Consider the following 18,398-nt stretch of genomic DNA (forward strand, 5'->3'; position numbering starts at 1 on the left):
GCAATGCAGCAACACAGAATTCCGTACGATAATTCCTGACGGCAACGTAGGCAGCACAATGCGATAGTCGCTATCAGTCGTTGAAACCAAAAAACCGCGGCGAGCCAGGGCCGTGGATAACGCTCCGGGGGAGCTCATGATTCCGCGTCCTTCTCGTGCGAGCACCGGAAGTGGAATGACCCGATATCTACTCCCGAGCTCTGCGTTTCCGTCTTTTATACTGGTCGTTTTGAACGTACGGAATGTTTCGTTGACCCCCTAAGCAATAAAACGTATTCCCAACATGTTGATTTTTTCCCAGCAATGTCATACATCTGAGAGTATTTATAATGGCTCAGGGGATGAATCTCTTATTAAAAAGAAAACGCTCGTTCATGCCGTAATTTTTTGAAATTCAATAAATTGAGCCGCTCCAATGCGGGTCCATGCCATGAGTTTGTTTCCCCGCACGGCACTTCGTGGCCAGTATTTCTATTGTAGTGTTTTTTTTTTTTTTCTATTTGTGCTGTTCGCGCACCGCTGAATTTGACGTCTTGAATTAATTTCTGTAGAGCGGATATTCACGCAGCTGGAAGGGATGCTTCACGGGCAGAGAAATCGCTTTTTAATCAATCTGAATGCAGTCAAAGCCGCGACTTGCGGTATGTGTTAAGTGTACGGAGCTACGCCGTGGCGAGCTCGAAAATTTCTTGCGCTCATCCTAGCGCGCCACTTGGAGGGCAGTTTCTCCAGGAACCGTAGTATAATTAAACAGCAAAATGCAGGATAGCTTTTTTTTTTCGATTTCGCCTGTTTTTTTATGCTAAAATTTCACTGTAAATATACATACTTTCCGTCATAATTGCGTACTGTTCAGTCTCTTCCCTAGAGCGCAATCGCTCTCGGGAACCGACAGTCACACTTTCCACTGTACGATAGGAACTTACCGTTCAGACCAACGTTTCAACATGACTATCCGCACGTCGATCGACTGCACCTAATTCCCCAAGTGTTCCTGAACTCTATAATGTAAAGCGGAATGTCAACCTGCGACACCCCGCCCCCTCCGATCACGGCCCGACCAGCGGCATCAATGACCGACAGTTTACGTAATCTCATCTTGTTGTTAATCCACTGATACGCGAACACACAGTCACATCGGCGATAATTCCAGTCTAATGTTCACTACGCACAACAGTGCCATCACGATGGTGCTGCTATGTTGCTGACACGCAGCAATGCAGAACCACGTTGAACGCGGGTTGGCACTCGGCACGGGAAAGCAGAACCAAACTCAGCACGGAAGGCACCCAGACAGCCGGCAGAAAAACCTGCCCGCCTTGGACGCAGTTATTGCGATTTCCATAACGTCGAAAACGTCGACGCAGTTCCGCGTGGTTCCGCTACTGTGGTTCCGCTACTGTGGTTCCGCTACTGTGGTCCCGCTACTGTAGTTCCGTGTGGGTCCCACCGCAATCCAGGGACGGCCATCTTACCCAGTGTACGTAGCGCTGCTGGCACTGTTCCGGAACTTCGCTCTTTCTAGCAGCTTCGTTGCTCGTTTGATAAAATTAGTGGTAAAAACGTCAATGCAACCGAAATGTTCTCCACATTTGGACTAGAAGATGGAATTACAGGCGGCCTTCGCTGCCGCTGAAGCTCGCTCAACTCAACAACAATTATTTAACAACGTGCGCGACGTGCTAGAGAAACGAAACCGAAAGAAGAGGAGCCGGGAGGGCGAAAGCTTTCCCCCGTCTGCCTGGAGAAGGAGAAAAACGTCTCGTTCCTCCCTTCTTCTCGTGTCCGCTTGGAGGAGCGTCAGTGGAAGGGAGGAAGACGCAGCGTTGCTACCTTTTTCCTCCATTTTTTCTTAGAGTGCAGTATTCGTAAGAAAGCACAGGGAACCGTACTCGCTTGTCCCTCTAGGTGTTCAATGAGCGCTCGCAGTTCGGGGTAGTCTCGTTGGAGTGCTGCCATGTCGCTGACATTCAGAGCGCCGAGGAAACACTCATCGTCGTCGTTTTTGGTGCAGGCAGGACCGGTCTCGGCCGGGGCCCTTGACAATCAGTTGGCGTCATTGTCCTTTCGACCGGACTTGTACGCCACGGTCATGTCGAACTCCTGCAGTCGTGGGCCCCACCGATGAAGGCGTCCGGAGGGGTCCTTCAGATTCGCGAGCCAGCAGAGCGAGTGGTGGTCCGTGACCACCCGAAATGGACTTCCATACAAATATCAGCGGCACTTTGTTGCTGCCCAGACGACAGCAAGGCACTTCTTTTCTGTCGTTGGGTAGTTTTTCTCCGCCTTAGACAGCGTGCTACTCGCGTATTCGGTGACTCGCTCTGTCCTGTCCTGCATTTGGACTAGAACCGCGCCAAGCCCGGTGTTACTGGCGTCCGAGTGGACTGGTGTCCACACGAACGTCTCAACGAACTGGTCGAAATGGCCAAGGATCGGGGGCGTCTGGAGTCTTCGTTATCGAATGAACGCTGGTGTTCTTCTGTCCATTCGAACTTTACGGCGTCCTTCGTGAGGTGCGTCAGTGGTGCGGAAAGCTCTGCGAAGTTCCAAACAAACCGTCTGTAGTACACTGTAAAAAATATCTGTGTAAAAATACAGAAAAAGCTTGGCAAGTTTCTTGCCATGAATTTTCTGTTTTCGTCTGTTTCCCTGTTTTCCTGCTTTCCCTTAAAATCATAGCATTTCCTGTTCTTGGCTTTTCTGTAAAAAAAATAGACTTTCTGTTGTCAAATTTTGCGAAAAACCGGTTTCTGTTAAAACAAAGAGTGTCTGTTCAGGAACTTTGTAAAAATATCAGCTTTCTGTAGTCGATTATTTTGAAAACACCGGCTTGTGTTAAAAGAAGGATTGTCTGTTTTGGAACTTTGTAAAAAAATCGACACACTGTTGTCCCAATTTTGCGGGAAAATGATTTCTGTTAAAAGAATGGTTGTCTGTTCTGGGACTCTGTAAAAAGATCGACTTTCTATTTTTAAATGTTGTTTAAAAACAGCTTTTTTTTTCGAAAAGTAAACAGAGTTTCTGTTCTGGGACTCTGTAGAAAGATCGACTTTCTATTTTTGAATATCGGGAAAAAAAGTTTATTTTGAAAAGGAGAGAGAGTTTCTGTTCTACGCCTTTGTAAAAAGACAACTTAAAAAGATTTTTAACAAGAAAGTTAGTTTCCATTAAAACATGTAGCAGAGTTTACGTAATAAAAATAACTGTCCCACAGCATCGAGAAAAAATATGTTAAGTCCCAGTCCTACTAGAGCGACATAAGCAACAGCCGACACAGACAAAACACGATTGCATGCAGCATCAATGCAAAGCGAAGTTTGGCATGTTTGCAATCAGTCATGCCTCGTTCACGGAGCTCGGGAACGAAGCTCGAGTGATTCAAGCCTGCCAAAGATAACACCTGTGTGAATGCCGGAGGTTTCTCAGAGTCGGCTGTTGCTGTCCGTCGCCTTTGCGGGAGCAGTACACAAAGAAACATGTACAACAGAAAGTGAGAGGGTAATGTCAAATTTTCTTGTAAGGTAGCGCATATACTTACTCGCTGCCGATTATCGACATAATCTTAAACATTTACACTTGTTTTAACAAGGCCTCTATTATTATTCAGTCTTTCTCTATTGCTGAGTAAGGCGCTGAATTCCAGTTCTGTAAAAGTCCTTGCTTCGACTTGGCAGATTGGCATGCAGTTCCAGATCATCAACATCCAGAAAGTGGCATCTTCCGAGTGCATTTGTTAACTATCTTTTGTTTCGCCTAGACTCGGACTACATTTCTCGGAAGATAAGCCGACACTGCACACGAGTCTCGAAGTAGGAGTAACGACCTCTACAGGGGCGGAATTGAGTCTTACTTTGCAATGTGAATGTGAAGAGTTTGAATAGTTATTGATAAATTACTAACTGCCTGTGAGAAGCACGGCAATAATTTATTTGATGAATAAATACGCTATATTTTGCGACAAAGCATTTTGAGGCCTTATAGTTTTATACCTGCCCTTATACATTGTTACCGCACCCTGCATACAGAATACGGCAATAGTTACTGTATTCCGTAGACGTGTGAAAGAAACATGTTTTCAAATTGGGCTCATCAACCAACATTTTGCAAGCTTCAAAAGCTCGCAGGCTTGCAGCTTTTTAGAGGGTTATTTTTTAATTAGCCGAAATTCAAGTTAAGTATAATGTTTCTGAGATCAACTCGAGAACTCTTTTTTTTTTTCTGTGGCACAGAAATGTCAGTGAGATCAAATATTCCAGATGAATTGAAATAAACCACTGATTATTTTGGGAACACGCCATATTTACACTTTCCCTACCTTCCTGGACTTATTAACGCCGGGATGTTCGCGATGAAAGAAGTCGTCAAACTTGTTAAAGAAAGAAAACATGAGATATTGTAATATTTGTAAATAACCACTTTATTTCTTGCACTCGGCACGCTTTGGCTCTGAACAGATGGCTTCTCTTCAACAGACTATTAGAAACTGCAGTTTTATTTCTTAACTTTTGGCCCGCTTGGGGCTCAGACTAAATGGAATTTATTGAACATACCTACTTCGACTCTTAACTCTGCCCTCTTGGGCTCTTAACGATACACTTCCTGAGTATATACCTGGTATTCTTTTTATGGACAAAAATATTGAAGAGAACTTGCACCAGGGAAATCTTGATAGTGCCATTAGTTTGCTTGACTTGGCGGCCACTAGGAACAGATGTTTTAATTAACCTTTTCGTTAAAAAAATAAGCGTATAGTTACAATTAGAAACTTGATAAGCATCGTGATAAACCACTAAATCATTCAAATTTAGAGACTAGGAGCACATGTATTGTTTCTCTGGCCTGCAAATCTGTCGTGACCTTCAAGTTTTTCCGTCTCATCATCCACATTTTCGCTTTGCCAGGCTTGCGCCTGTATGAAAAGTGGTACCTTTTGTGAAATATCACACTTCGTACGTGCCCCCAATCCTTCTAAAAATAACAGATTTAGTGATTTCCGATTATGCCCAGCAAGTCTCTAAAACTGGTTAATATCATTGTATGCAAAACTATTTTAAAACTTAATTATCCTAAGCACTACATGCCTTATTAAATGGTTCTCTTGACTATGACCAATGGGGTGCCCACCCTATTTCTGTGAGGTGCATAGATTTTACATTAAATGAATGTGAAAACAATGCACGTTCTTTCAGCATTTCTAATGAACAGGTTTAGTGGCTTTCGACTATGGCCAGCAAGTTTCTAATTGCAAGAATATGGCTCCGTTTACTAATTAGAAGTTAATTTAAAATATATGTTAATTAGCCACCTACTTCCACAAACAACTTTGTAGTGCCCGCTAAGTAGAGTAAGCTGATTGCAAAATGAAGTTACCTAATGAAACTTATTGTTTTGAAAACTTAGGGCAGCTAAAACCAAACACCCAGTGTAGTGATGAAAATAATTCCTGGAGAAGGGGAACAAGGACAAAGGACAAACACAAATCCCCAAACACAGCTAGGTGACTGGTGAGCAACCGAAAAAATCCGGCTGGTCCTGGTATCGAACCCGGGACCTCTCCATTACAGGTGGAGCGCTCTACCAACTGAGCTAACCAGGGGTTAGACGTCAGTAGAGCAAACGGGTTTTATCAGCTGCTACCAGTCTAACACCAACGAGGGTGAAGCTTGCAATTTAAGGTTATAATTATAATGCAATTACATGCAAGGGTGCAAGCGAGCTGCACAAGAATGATGAAAATAATCCCTGGAGAAGGGAAACAAGAAGGACAAAGGACAAACACAAACCCGTTTGCTCTACTGACGTCTAACCCCTGGTAAGCTCAGTTGGTAGAGCGCTCCACCTGTAATGCAGAGGTCCCGGGTTCGATACCAGGACCAGGCGGATCTTTTCGGTCGCTCACCAGTCACCTAACTGTGTTTGGGGATTTCTGTTTGTCCTTCTTGTTCCTCTTCTCCAGGAATTATTTTCATCATTCTTGTCCAGCTCGCTTGCACCCTTGCATTATAAATAAACCCAGTGTAGGGTGGCCTAAATAGTGGAAGGCTGTAAATTGGTACCTAGAAATTAGCTTCTGCACACAGCTATATCAAATTTTACCCAAACGTCTATTTTAATGGCACTAGTTATCTTGCAAACATGCATCTCTATGGTGGGCAACGACACAGACAACCAAGTCGCATCGCCAGTTGACCGCTCGATTCGACCTGCGCCCGTTGTGAAATGAGTCTTCCATTTTATGTGAAATGAGAGCACTCATTTCGCATCGGGCTCTAGCCGCTCACTGCGACTCGGTCGCCTGCATTGGTGCCCGCCATAGAGGCTACAAGGATTCTTGTCCTTATTTCTCACAGAAATGGATCTGTGCTTTAGAGGTTCACAAGGTAATGTGCACCACTAGAGTACACGTGTGGTGAAAATTCAGAAGCCAATTTATCCGGTACAATTGACAGCGTACCGCTCTATTTATGCCACCTTTTTATTCCTTCCCTTTGCCTTGCTTGGGCTTAAAGATGACATTTCCGGAACATACCTTTTATTTAAATCAGGAAGGCTTTAAGACTGTTTCAGCTTAAAAGGCATATTCCTCCAGGAAAGCCATCAGCTTGGCAGCCGCGGGTGACACACAGTGTTGCTTCTTCTTCTTTTTAAGAATCTTGGTGCCCCTCGGTGGGTTGATGCTTGCAATACCCCTGAAATCAAACAAACATATCTTTTTACTATAGCATTGTTCCCCATGAAACATGTATTATTTAAATACACAGAGAGGTTATGGAATGCTGGCCAAAACTTTCCTACAAAAACTATGCGTTACATAGGAAAAATATGGATGCGATGTTAGTGAGTGCCAACGACCGATTTGGCAGATGTCCATTATATGGATAATGATACATTCATTTCTAATAAGGACACCAAAGTGTTGTGAACCAGATATCTGGGTTGCCGCCATGTTCAAGATGTTTGAACCGCCGGCGGGAATTACGCGCACCGCCACATATTAATAAGTAACGATTTTAGGGAAAAGTGCGCCTGGTCGCTTAATAAGGTACACAGGGTGTTACAGTTGTCTGGAACCAAGCTTAAAAAAAGCGGAGCATTACAGGCAAATGGAACCAACTGCATTTCTTAGCACACGTCTTGCCAGGGCCAATATCTTTTTTTATTGTGCCTAATTAAATAATTACGACTAATAACCTTGTTCTGTAAATATTTAAAGGAAATTAAAGGTGTCGATCGGAATGTCGTAGAGAGCCTGAATAAACACCCAATGGAGGAGTTTGCAATGTGGTGCACCTTGAGTGCTTCTTTTATTCAACCCTAAAAAAAACACCCGCTCGCAGCGCACGCGTGCGCTGCGATTAGGGGAGTGCAATGTCATGTGGTATTCTTTGCATTTTGTGGGCGTTTTTTGAAGGCTGGAGAAAAGAACCAGGCAAAGTGTAATATGGTGCAAGCACCTCCATCGAGTGCTCTTTAAAGCTCTCAACAAGCTCCCAATTGACACTTTTGCCCTTAAATCAATATTTAATCAATCAGTTTCAATGAATTAGTTTCATCAGGTTCAACAAAACAATACTCTCTTTTGCAAGATGCCTGCTAACAAATACAGTTCGTTTCAATCGCTTAGAGTGATCCCTTTTTGTTTAAAGCTTGCTTGAGAATTAAAACAGTGTAAAAGTAAATGAGAATGTAGTGGAGATGTCCGGTACATAAAATTATTTATTATACTTGACTACACAAGGTACAGCAATACATGAGCGCGTTGGCCCCGGTGCGGGCGTGTCCCTCCGATCCCGAAAGTGTAACTCAAAACTGTTTACTCAAACGCCCGCGCCCTCCGGCGGCATACCTCAGCAGGCTCCAGTAGCCAGACGCCGGAGGCGAAACCGAAACTAAACGTGTGGCGAAACCGAAACTAGACGTGCGAGGTCCACACTACTCCCCCTTCCAGAAATGTTGAAAAATTAAAATAATACATGCACAAATCGTTACGGCACAAATCGTACGGGTTGACGGACCCTTCGTCCACCACGCGTCGTCGGAGAGTCTGCAGAATTTCTCGCCGGCGCACTAGTTGGAGTGGTGATTGAATGCTCGAGGTGAGCCGGCTTTAATCGATCCACCGAAACCACTTCTGATCGTCCGCGCACTTCGATTGTGTAGTGTTTCGTACCACGACGAATGACTTTAAACGGGCCGTCGTACGGCGGCTGGAGGGGTTTTCTCACAGCATCGCGGCGCAGGAATATATGGGTACAAGTGTCAAGTTCCTTAAACAGGTACACGGTAGGACTCTGTTTAGCACGGGTTGGTGTCGGACGGAGGCTGTCCATGATTGTCCGTAAGCGTGACACGTACTGGAGGGGATCTCGAAGCTGCTCGTCTATGTTGGCTGCAACGAATTGGCCGGGGAGCCGCAGGGTAGTGCCGTAGAGCAACTCAGCGCTGGTGCACTGCAGGTCACTCTTGAGTGTTGTGCGCATGCCCAGGAGGACGAGTGGCAGCACTTCGGTCCAGCGTGAGGGCTCGCCGTAAGCGGTGATTGATGCCTTCAGGTGCCGGTGCATCCGCTCCACCAGGCCGTTAGCTGCGGGGTGATAGGCGGTGGTGCGAATCCTAAGTATTCCCAAGAGCGTTAGGAACTCTCTGAAAAGGGCAGATTCGAACTGGCGAACACGGTCGGTTGTGACCTTAGAAGGTGTACCGAAGCGCGCAATCCACGTCTGCAGAAACGCCTTAGCGACGGTTTCCGCGGACATGTCTCGCAGGGGGATAGCCTCCGGCCAGCGGGTGAAGCGATCCACACAAGTGAGTATGTAGGAACAGTCTTGTGAGGGTGGCAGAGGTCCCACAATGTCAATGTGAACCTCGCTGAACCGGGCATTGGGCGGCAGGAATGGAGAGAGCGGAGAAACAGTGTGACGCTGCACTTTAGAGCGTTGACACTGGGTGCATGTGCGAGCCCAATCTCGAATGTCCATGTTCATGCCCGGCCACACATATCGGGCTTTCACCAATGCTTGTGTGGCGCGGATTCCGGGATGGGAGAGGTTATGCAGAGAGTCGAACACTGAGCGTCGGAAGGACTTCGGCACGAACGGGCGCGCGGTGCCAGTGGAAATGTCGCATGTGAGGAGCTGAGTGCATGCCGGCAGGGGCACGTCTTGAAAAATTAGCGTGGCTGAAGAAGCACGTAGGTCTCTGAGCTCTTCATCTTCTTTCTGAAGCGTTGCCATCTTGTCAAAATCAATGGGAGTAGCGGACGTAAGGCTGCTGACGTTGGCGCGTGAGAGAGTGTCAGCTGCGGTGTTTTCAGTTCCCTTTACATGGCGGATGTCGGTGCAGAACCCCGATATGAACGCCAGATGTCGAACTTCTCTTGGGGAGAGCCCATCCGTTTTGGTGGTGAAGGCGTGGATCAGGGGTTTGTGATCTGTCATGATGTGAAATGACCGTCCCTATAAGAAGTGGCGGAAGTACTTGACCGCCATGTAGACTGCCAGCAGCTCGCGTCCGTAGGTGCTGTAGCGAGTTTCCGCAGGTGACAGGGACTTGGAGAAAAATGCCAGAGGCTGCCAAGTCTCACCAACAAGCTGCTGTAACACCGCGCCAACGCCGCCACCAGATGCGTCCACCATGAGGCGTGTAGCTGCATCTGGTTGAGGGTGGACGAGGAGCGCAGCTGCCGCCAGGTCTTTCTTGATCTGCACGAACGACGCCTGGGCCTGGTCCGTCCACTCCAACGGAGCGGTGTTCGGTCCCGGGGATGACAGGAGATTGTTCAGAGGCTGCAGTGTGCGTGCGCAACCTGGGAGGAATCTTCGGTGGAAGTTAATCAATCCCAGAAATTGCCGAAGTTTTCGTTTGTTAAGTGGCTGAGGGTAATCCCGAATTGCTTGCACCTTATCGCCGAGCGGGCGAAGACCGTCGGAGTTGATGCGATGTCCCAGAAAATTAATTTCACTAGCACCAAACTGACATTTGTCTGGGTTGATGAGTACACCATATTCTTCGAAGCGAGCGAAGAGTTGTCGCAGATGTTTTGCATGTGCTTCGGCAGAAGTGCTGGCGACGAGAATGTCATCGACATACGCGTAGCAGAAATCCAGGCCCCGTGTTATCTCATCGATAAACCTCTGGAAAGTCTGCGACGCGTTCCGAAGTCCGAAGGGCATCCGGGTGTACTCAAACAACCCAAACGGCGTATTGATGGCCGTTTTTGCGATGTCAGCTTCTTCTACTGGTATTTGGTGATAGGCTTTGACAAGGTCCACCTTAGAGAACACCGTTGCTCCGTGAAGAGTGGCTACAAAGTCGTGCAGGTGGGGCACAGGGTAGCGGTCTGGTTGGGTCACTTGGTTGAGGGAGCGGTAGTCACCGCAAGGACGCCAATCTCCAGGGGCGGACTTGGGGACCATATGCAGTGGGGACGACCATGGGCTGGAGGACGGTCGCACGATTCCGAGTTCAAGCATGTGCTCGAACTCTCGCCGAGCCACGTTCAGTCGCTCAGGTGGTAGTCGGCGAGGGCGTGCATGAACGGGTGGTCCCGACGTGATGATGTGGTGCGTGATGTTGTGCTTTATGGGGCGAGTTGTGGTCACTGGAGACGTCAGGGAAGAAAACTCACGCAGCAAATCCTCGAAGTCTGACCTGACTTGCGGTCGAAGTAGTGTTGAAGTCACCGCCCCCGTGGCCTCCGCGATGCCGGGCACGGACAGGAGCGTTGTGGCATCTCGTAGCCGCGTGTTGCGCATGTCAACGAGGAGACCGAAGTGGCGGAGGAAATCAGCTCCGAGGATGGCGTGACTGACGTCGGCAACCAAGAAAACCCAGCGAAAAGTTCGGCGTAGACCGATGTCCATCGTCTGAGAGCGCTGGCCGTACGTTGCAATTTTTGTAGCATTCACAGCTTGCAAGTTGTAGCTTGGGCGCCTCAGACGATCGACACGTGAAGCTGGGATTGCACTAACCTCTGCACCTGTGTCCACCAGAAAGCGGGTCTTGGATACTTTGTCCACAACATAAAATAGGCGTGGTTGAAAAGGCACTCCTGATATGTGAGACAATTTTCCAGGTTGAATTTGCGCTTGGGATGGCACGAAATGTTCACTCTTCAAATTAATTTTGTTATTATGAGAACTGTTCATTGAAGGCTCCCCCCGGTGCTCATTTTGGCTAGTTGGGCAGGTGGAAGATGGAGAAAAGCGGCGCGCCGGGAGGCCAGGGGCACCGGCCGCTTTCAGTGCGTGGCCCGGGTGTTTCCCTGTTGAGCGCAGGGCAGGACGCACTTGGTGGCGTTGTCGCCAAAGCGGTGGTGGTACCAGCAAACTCCAGTACTCTCAGGCGCGCGCGACGACCCACGAGGGCGAGAAAAGGAGCGAGGGCGTCTCGGCCGTGGTTTTTCCAGGGTTGCAAGTGACTGCGCGATGCGCTGGACCTCGTCGCGCAGGGCTCTGAATTTCGTGAAGGAAACCAGGTTCTTTACTTCGTTTGAGGCTGGAAGCGTTTGAACCGAGCTGTCGATGGCAGAGATGCTGGGTGACGCAACTTCCACTACCCTATCCGCCAGGGCAGCGAGATCGTCAAGCGTCATGTCTCCGGCACCCGGCAACACCATGCACACATTAGCTGGTAGGCGCTGCAAAAACAACTGCCGAAGGAGCGAGTCGTCGACCGTCGAAGCTTTCTCCCCGAGCAGCTGGCGCATCCCGCGGAGTAACTGGGACGGTTTTCGGTCCCCCAGGTCCTCCGCAGTCAGGAGCTGTTGCAGGCGCTTCTGCTGGGAGAGGGTGGTGCGGCGGACGAGCTCGAGTTTCAGCCGTGCGAATGGCTGGTCGGCCGGGGGAGAAAGTATGATGTCGCGCACCTCCGCCGCTTCCGTTGGGTTGAGGGCGGCGATTACGTGGTGGAATTTCGTTTGTTGGGAGGTTATACGTCTCGTCGCAAATTGGGCTTCAACTTGCGCGAACCAGAGGGCAGGGTCCGCCGGCCAGAAGCACGGAAGTTTGAGAGCGACGGTGGAGACGGTGGGGGAAAGCGGTGCCTGGGTGGCCGTGTCAGCCGCGGAACAGTTGGTGGAAGTCATGTTTGCTCACCGGTGGTTGCTTGGGGTCGTGTGACCGAGGTGTGCTGTCCGGAACTCCGGGTCACCAATTATGTAGTGGAGATGTCCGGTACATAAAACTATTTATTATACTTGACTACACAAGGTACAGCAATACATGAGCGCGTTGGCCCCGGTGCGGGCGTGTCTCTCCGAACCCGAAAGTGTAACTCGAAACTGTTTACTCAAACGCCCGCGCCCTCCGGCGGCATACCTCAGCAGGCTCCAGTTGCCAGACGCCGGAGGCGAAACCGAAACTAAACGTGTGGCGAAACCGAAACTAGACGTGCGATGTCCACAAGAACAAAACCCTACTCCCGGACTTGCCGAACAATAAATTGTTCAATGTGTGCCAAGGAATAAGATATTTTGTGTAAGAAAAGGAATTTCTCTCAAATAGCCTTAACAAAAATGCTGGCTAGAGAAGCATGGTAATTGTGTTAATCAGCCATGTTTTCATTTCAATGAACACTTGTGTTACTTTTATTCGGGAGTTTTTGTTCCATGTGTTTGTCTACACAACTATTTCATGTTTCACGTATATCAGTAGAAAAAAATGGTAACCTCTGCCAGTCGATCGACTTATTGAGCCTTCAAAGAGGTAGTTTTGTCGGGCACTTTAGCACCACTTGGAGTGTTCCATCCTGTTTCGCTAGTTTCAGTCAACTAGCTTGTTTTATATTTTACAGATGTGCAATCTAAAAGTGCACGTCTGTTCTTCCATCCCCCTTTAGTCGTTTAAATGTATATTAGTTGTCATTCTCTAGAAAATAAACTCAGCTGCAGTGGAGACTTCATACTGTTACCTTTGTTTCTCGCCATCCTAGCATCACAGTGTAAACTAGAATGTGGACAGTGAGAGCATGGGGTCTTGTGAAGCTGAAGTGCTGATGGTGACACTGGCACTGACTTTAAAATATTTTACTATTACCTTGGACGTGCAAGTTTTCTTTGGCACGTTTCTCAGGAATATTTAATGACAGCATAGAGCACAGAGGCACAAAATATATATCTTCTCTGGCGGAGTGCTTAATATTGAGAATGAAAACAATATAGTGTCCACGATATTCCTTGCCATCTAAAAACAATAACTCTTGCACGAGGTGTGCAGTAATGACGGATCAGGGCTTGACACAAAAGAGAGCACGCTGCTATCGATACATTTACAGGAGGTGGAAGCCATGCATTTTCTGGGCATATAAACGGTCTCCCTTTCACCATGTGCAGCTGAAATGCCCTTCATTCCAATTGATGAAGTCGTGTGCAAATGAGACTAGACTGCACCCACTGATGAGTGTAATCAGCGTGGTGAGATGGGTTTGTGTATGTGTGCGTGTGCATGCGTGTGTGTGCACGCGCATGTTTGCATGTGTGCGCGTGCGTGCGTGTGTTTGTGCGTGAGGAGGGAGGGTGGTCGCCGGACCACATTGCAGTATTTTAGGGCTTCCGGGACTGGAAAATTGCTTACTTATGGTTTACACTATGCTATTTTCGAGCCAACTAGCCCAAGATAAAAAATGACATAGTTCATCTTTTTTGTTTTCAACAACAGTAATCATTTCTCCCACGACATGTATGGGGTTAGACTTTCATCACAAAATGATTAACATCACTCATAAAACTGTCTTAAAAACCGACCTCATTTGTGCAAAAAAAGTTTCCTTTATGCACTATATCGTTGTGAATATGCCATTCAGCTTTGTGGCCCCTGAGAAGTAATTTCTGTAGTTAGAATTATCCAAATGAAACAATGAAAAACCTCAGCTTGAGGTCTCGGCATGCAAAATCAAAGCATTGTAAGAAATCAGCAGGCACTGGGGTTCTTCCAATGGAAGCTATGTTTTGTGTAAAGGATACATCTTTCATATGACAAGCAGATCAAATTTAACAATAAAAGCAGGGGTGATGAAGCACTTACCTTTGAATAAATTCAAGTGTAAGGCCCACTTCTTCTGGGAACGAAATGTTCAACACAAAATAGAGCAGGAACATCAACTTGAATGAGCCTGCCCTGTTGCTTGTGGTCATCGCCGGCACTGAGACAACGCTTGCTGTGTAGTTGTTGGCTCCTATAAATCACAATTGATGCAGTATGAGAACAGAACTCGTCCACCTTCATGTTTCGGGCCAGAATTTGAAAGCACATACTGACCTTTAACACATATGATTGGGCTTGGGTCCATATCACCCAGATCCGAGTCAGTGGCATTCTCCTGAAAGACAAAGAGTAAACAAAAATGAGGACAGACGACCAAATGTCCTTTTAGTATGACCCGTGCTATGTCTAAGCACTTGGGTCTAATTTGCTTTTGCCACATTTAGGGGGCAAGCTACTTGAATGTTTTCAAGAATTCTACATAAACAAACAATTTTGAACAATTCAAAGGTACTGCCTGACCTCTGTATAATTTGTTTAGAAAAGAGAGTATGCCTTAATAATGTATGCGGCTCAATATTGATAAATTAAATGCAGAACTAGAGTCCCTATGGACAATGTTGCTGAATTGTTGTCGTCTCTTCGATGATATTGCCACAAGATGCTAAAACAATCTCATAAGTCGACAGATGCACTAGCGGAGCACGAAGATCGTCAGTTGCTTTCATAAAAAAACAAACAAACAGAAACACTCAAAGGTGTTCTCATTTGCAAAAACCACAGATAATGCGCAAAGCTCAGAAAATGTTGGGTTCAATCTGGGCTATCCCAAAGCGATGATTCCAAGTGAAAAAGAACTACCAAAACAAAAATGCACCATTGATGTGGCATATTGTGACATGATGTAAGCTATATATATATTCGATATCGCTGCACTTTTCATCATCTGCTAAATTACCAGGTTATGCAGGCTTCGCTCATGGGGAACTCTGGCGGGCAAAGTTCAATTACAGATAAGCCAAATTGCATTGCTAAAATGCTAAAATTTATTTAATTTTAATAGCAAAAATTTGAGACGTTTATTTTCAACACTTTTTGTTCCATGGCATCAATTCCACAATGTACACGTTTTTGCCCAGACTCCTATGCTCCTAGTTCAGCACCTGCGCCTACAGTAGTCCCAATCTCCAATACTGGCAGCCATTCGAACCATCAGGCTAGAGGACAAATATATTCTTTTTTGGTTGGTTGATTTGGATGATAAGATGAATTGAAGCAATTAAAGAGGCCATTTTTTTTCGCAGTGAGGATATTAGGCACAGTACAGAATCCAATAATTTCAGATGACTAAAAAGGTTGACATTCACATACGAACCAAGCGATCGCTTTCTTGCATCAGCACAGGACACCAGAGTGCAAAGTCTCGTATGAAAGAAACGCGAATATCGGAGCAACATGTAGCTTACCCCCATCATTGTGCAGCGACAGTTGTCAGCGAAAACTATCATGTGCTTCGAGAATTGTGATGATACCAAATGGCCGGTGCTTTCAGAAAATAATTCGAGCTGCGATTTTGATTCAGTTTTCCACCACATTCGGCGCCGAAGCGCAGCCTTTAAATTCCGTTTCATTTAAATTACATGAACGTCCATATTATCATTATCTAGAGATATCTAGACGCTGACTGCTGGTGCGTCTTAGTGAGAGAAAAAAACAAATGAAAGCTTCGTTAGAAATAACACAAAAATGTAAAAAGCTTATGAGTTTACGTAGCATCCAACGCTTCTGCTGTTTTTTAACCGAAGATTATGCAAAAACAATTCATCATTGCACCCCCATCCCCAAAAGAGCTGTGAGAGAGCAAAAAAGAATTGGAGAACGGCATTTTGCTTTTATTGTTTATATGCTCACAAACCTAGCAATAAGAACAGTCAGGTCACAATATCGATGTGAAGGTAATCTGATGTGCATTCAGTACGTCTCGTCTCAGGGCATTCAAACCTAGGCGAAGGCATATTGTTTAGGACAGAACGTGGTGAAAAACTAAACCAAAGGTCACTTGGCATTATTACCCTCGAAATGCGTAAGAACTTCCGCTGACGACCGTTCAGTGGCGCGACGGGTGCAAAAGGCTGTTGGTTTGTTGTTTGCACATCTTTCGTTCCAAACCGCGCTGTCATCCTCGATATGAGGGTGAATTAACATGCAGCCGTCGACCAATCGGCACTGCAAGCTCAGGCTAGCAGCGCCTTCACACCTAACAGACAGAGTAAGCCCTGGCACGAAAAGAACTGACACGCTGTTGCTATTTGTTGTTTTTGTGCAAGGTAGTGAATTCGATAAATGACGCACCGTCTCAAGCGCATGTAGTGAGGATTAGGGCAAGAAAACGCAGACGCCTAAAGCACCGTTTAGCGCCATTTCTTTTTGTGTTCCGAAAAAGCACAACAAAGCCTCTTCTTTATCTTATTCATGAAATGTTAAACTCGAATTACAGATGACACAATTGAAATTAATTTTTAACTCAGTAAGAGTGACTTGGATTTGTTCTCTAATTTTTAACGTTTAAAAGTGGTCCTCATCATGCTGAAGTCACAAAAGCAGACTGTGCTAGTTTTATGTATTTTTTTATCTTTAATGTCTTTGTAACTGTGCTCTTTGTTTTATGAGTAGCGTGGTGTGCATACTACTAAGGCCTAGAGCTGTTTGTGGCGCAAAGTGAACAGATTGAATAAAAAAATAGTGTATCACACCCATTTTTGACTAATAATACCGCCCGCGGTGCTTCTATTCCATTTTCACGTGACATCTTGATGATTTACTTCGATTTTAGATTTCTGTAGATATACTTCGCTTAAAAAACGTAAAGCAACCGATATACTAAAAGCATTGAATACAAAAACTTACCTCAACATTTTTGAAGATTAATTCAATGTCTTCACCGAAGATTGCCAGCAGCAGGAGCGGAGTGCTGTCATATTCGGGGGTCACATTTTTTAGAGTTTTTTTTTTTAGCATCCTCAACGTCCTTAAGGCACTTCTTCACAGCCTCGTTCTTCAGTTGACTGTAGGCGTACCTGTACAGTTGTACTCCAATCTTTTTCATGTTATCATCAAAGACTTCGCTGACGTTGAATCCGAGCAGTAGCTCTGCATGATTGAGAAAATGGTGCTCCTCAAAAAGGAATGGCCAGTCCTCTTTCACCTTGCCTATCCCCTTGGAGCTGTTGATCAGTAGCCTCTGGGTTGCGTAAGTCTCACTCATGAGTTTTGTGACTAGTCTATCATCCCGAGATACCCTGCGATATTCTGTTACCAGACGTTCTCTCTTTTCATCCTGAGTGTAGGCTGTCTTTCCTGGAGGCAGCTCAGGCTTCCAGGCCACGCATCCGTAGGAGTCCCTACTGTCTGTCTTTGTGGGCTGATGAAACGCATCAGGGTCGGATGTGCTCTCTTCTGGAAGAGGTTGCGCTAGGGACCTCTTCTTGTTATTTACACAATTTTCTAGTTTCCAGAGCAAAGTTTCAATGCCTTGTCCAATAACTGTGCCTTGCAGCATGTCTTGAAATGACAACGGACACTTAGCTACAATCTTTGAAGCAATTACCCTCAGGTGGCGCCTGCCCGGCGAGAAGCTCTCCTGGATAATTCTGTTACTCAATTGCCTCACCATTTGGTTCAGGTCAGACTTTGTTGGCCTTGCATTCTTGTAGCATGCTTCCAGAAGCCTCTGTGGAAACGAATCCCATGGAATGGAGAAGTCTTCGCTCCAATTCTCGAAACGTGAGGTGCTTGGAAGAGGAACACTCACTGTAGGTTGTGCAGCAGGTATGGGTGCCTTGGTTGTCACACTGACTTCGCGAAACCTTTCCAAAAGGATCCTTCTATTCACTGGGTTTAGGAGGTCCAGGTCGCTCTCCTCAATGTACTTTAGATGCTCCATGGTTGTTACACCGCACTCTTCTAGCTTGGAAACAACAGTTTCCACATCTTCTGATGGGAGGCTTGGCAGCCAGCTGGCAATAAGCGATGAAAGCTCCATCTAAGAGAGACAATGTAAGGAAATAAATAAATCAAATAAAAAACTGCATGCTTCAGCACCACAATGGGGCGCTGTGCTTGGCCCAGCCGGTATGCTTCAAGAGGAACATAGTCAATTATGCTGCTTGGAGTAACACATTTCAAACTTCCAGATTCACAATCATAGAGGTTATACAACTGCATTGAAGGTTCCAAGGACGACCGGGTGACTCGTACAAGGAAGCAGATCGCAGGGCCTTTTGCCAGAATTAGAATTATCTGACCAAACACCAGCCGATCATCTTCTCGTGATAAGACCAGAATCATGTCCCTCCTGTACGCAAGTCCTCGGTACTCGGCATTATAGGCGTAGTGGATATCATCATCAGATCCCAA

At 46.3% G+C, this 18,398-nt stretch overlaps 1 long non-coding RNA gene across 1 annotated transcript; it reads right to left on the reverse strand.

The window, feature by feature from the left end:
• Positions 1-4,515: 4,515 nt before the first annotated feature.
• Positions 4,516-14,129, reverse strand: LOC121837595. Its single transcript, XR_006078241.1, has 3 exons — positions 14,025-14,129; positions 6,533-6,692; positions 4,516-4,704 (listed from the first exon to the last, which is right to left on the reverse strand). It is a non-coding gene; the product is annotated as an uncharacterized LOC121837595 (long non-coding RNA).
• Between the last annotated feature and the right edge of the window lie 4,269 nt (positions 14,130-18,398).

The sequence above is a fragment of the Ixodes scapularis genome, unplaced genomic scaffold (assembly GCF_016920785.2).
Source record: "Ixodes scapularis isolate PalLabHiFi unplaced genomic scaffold, ASM1692078v2 PGA_scaffold4__175_contigs__length_147842914, whole genome shotgun sequence".
In the NCBI taxonomy this organism is placed as follows: domain Eukaryota; kingdom Metazoa; phylum Arthropoda; class Arachnida; order Ixodida; family Ixodidae; genus Ixodes; species Ixodes scapularis.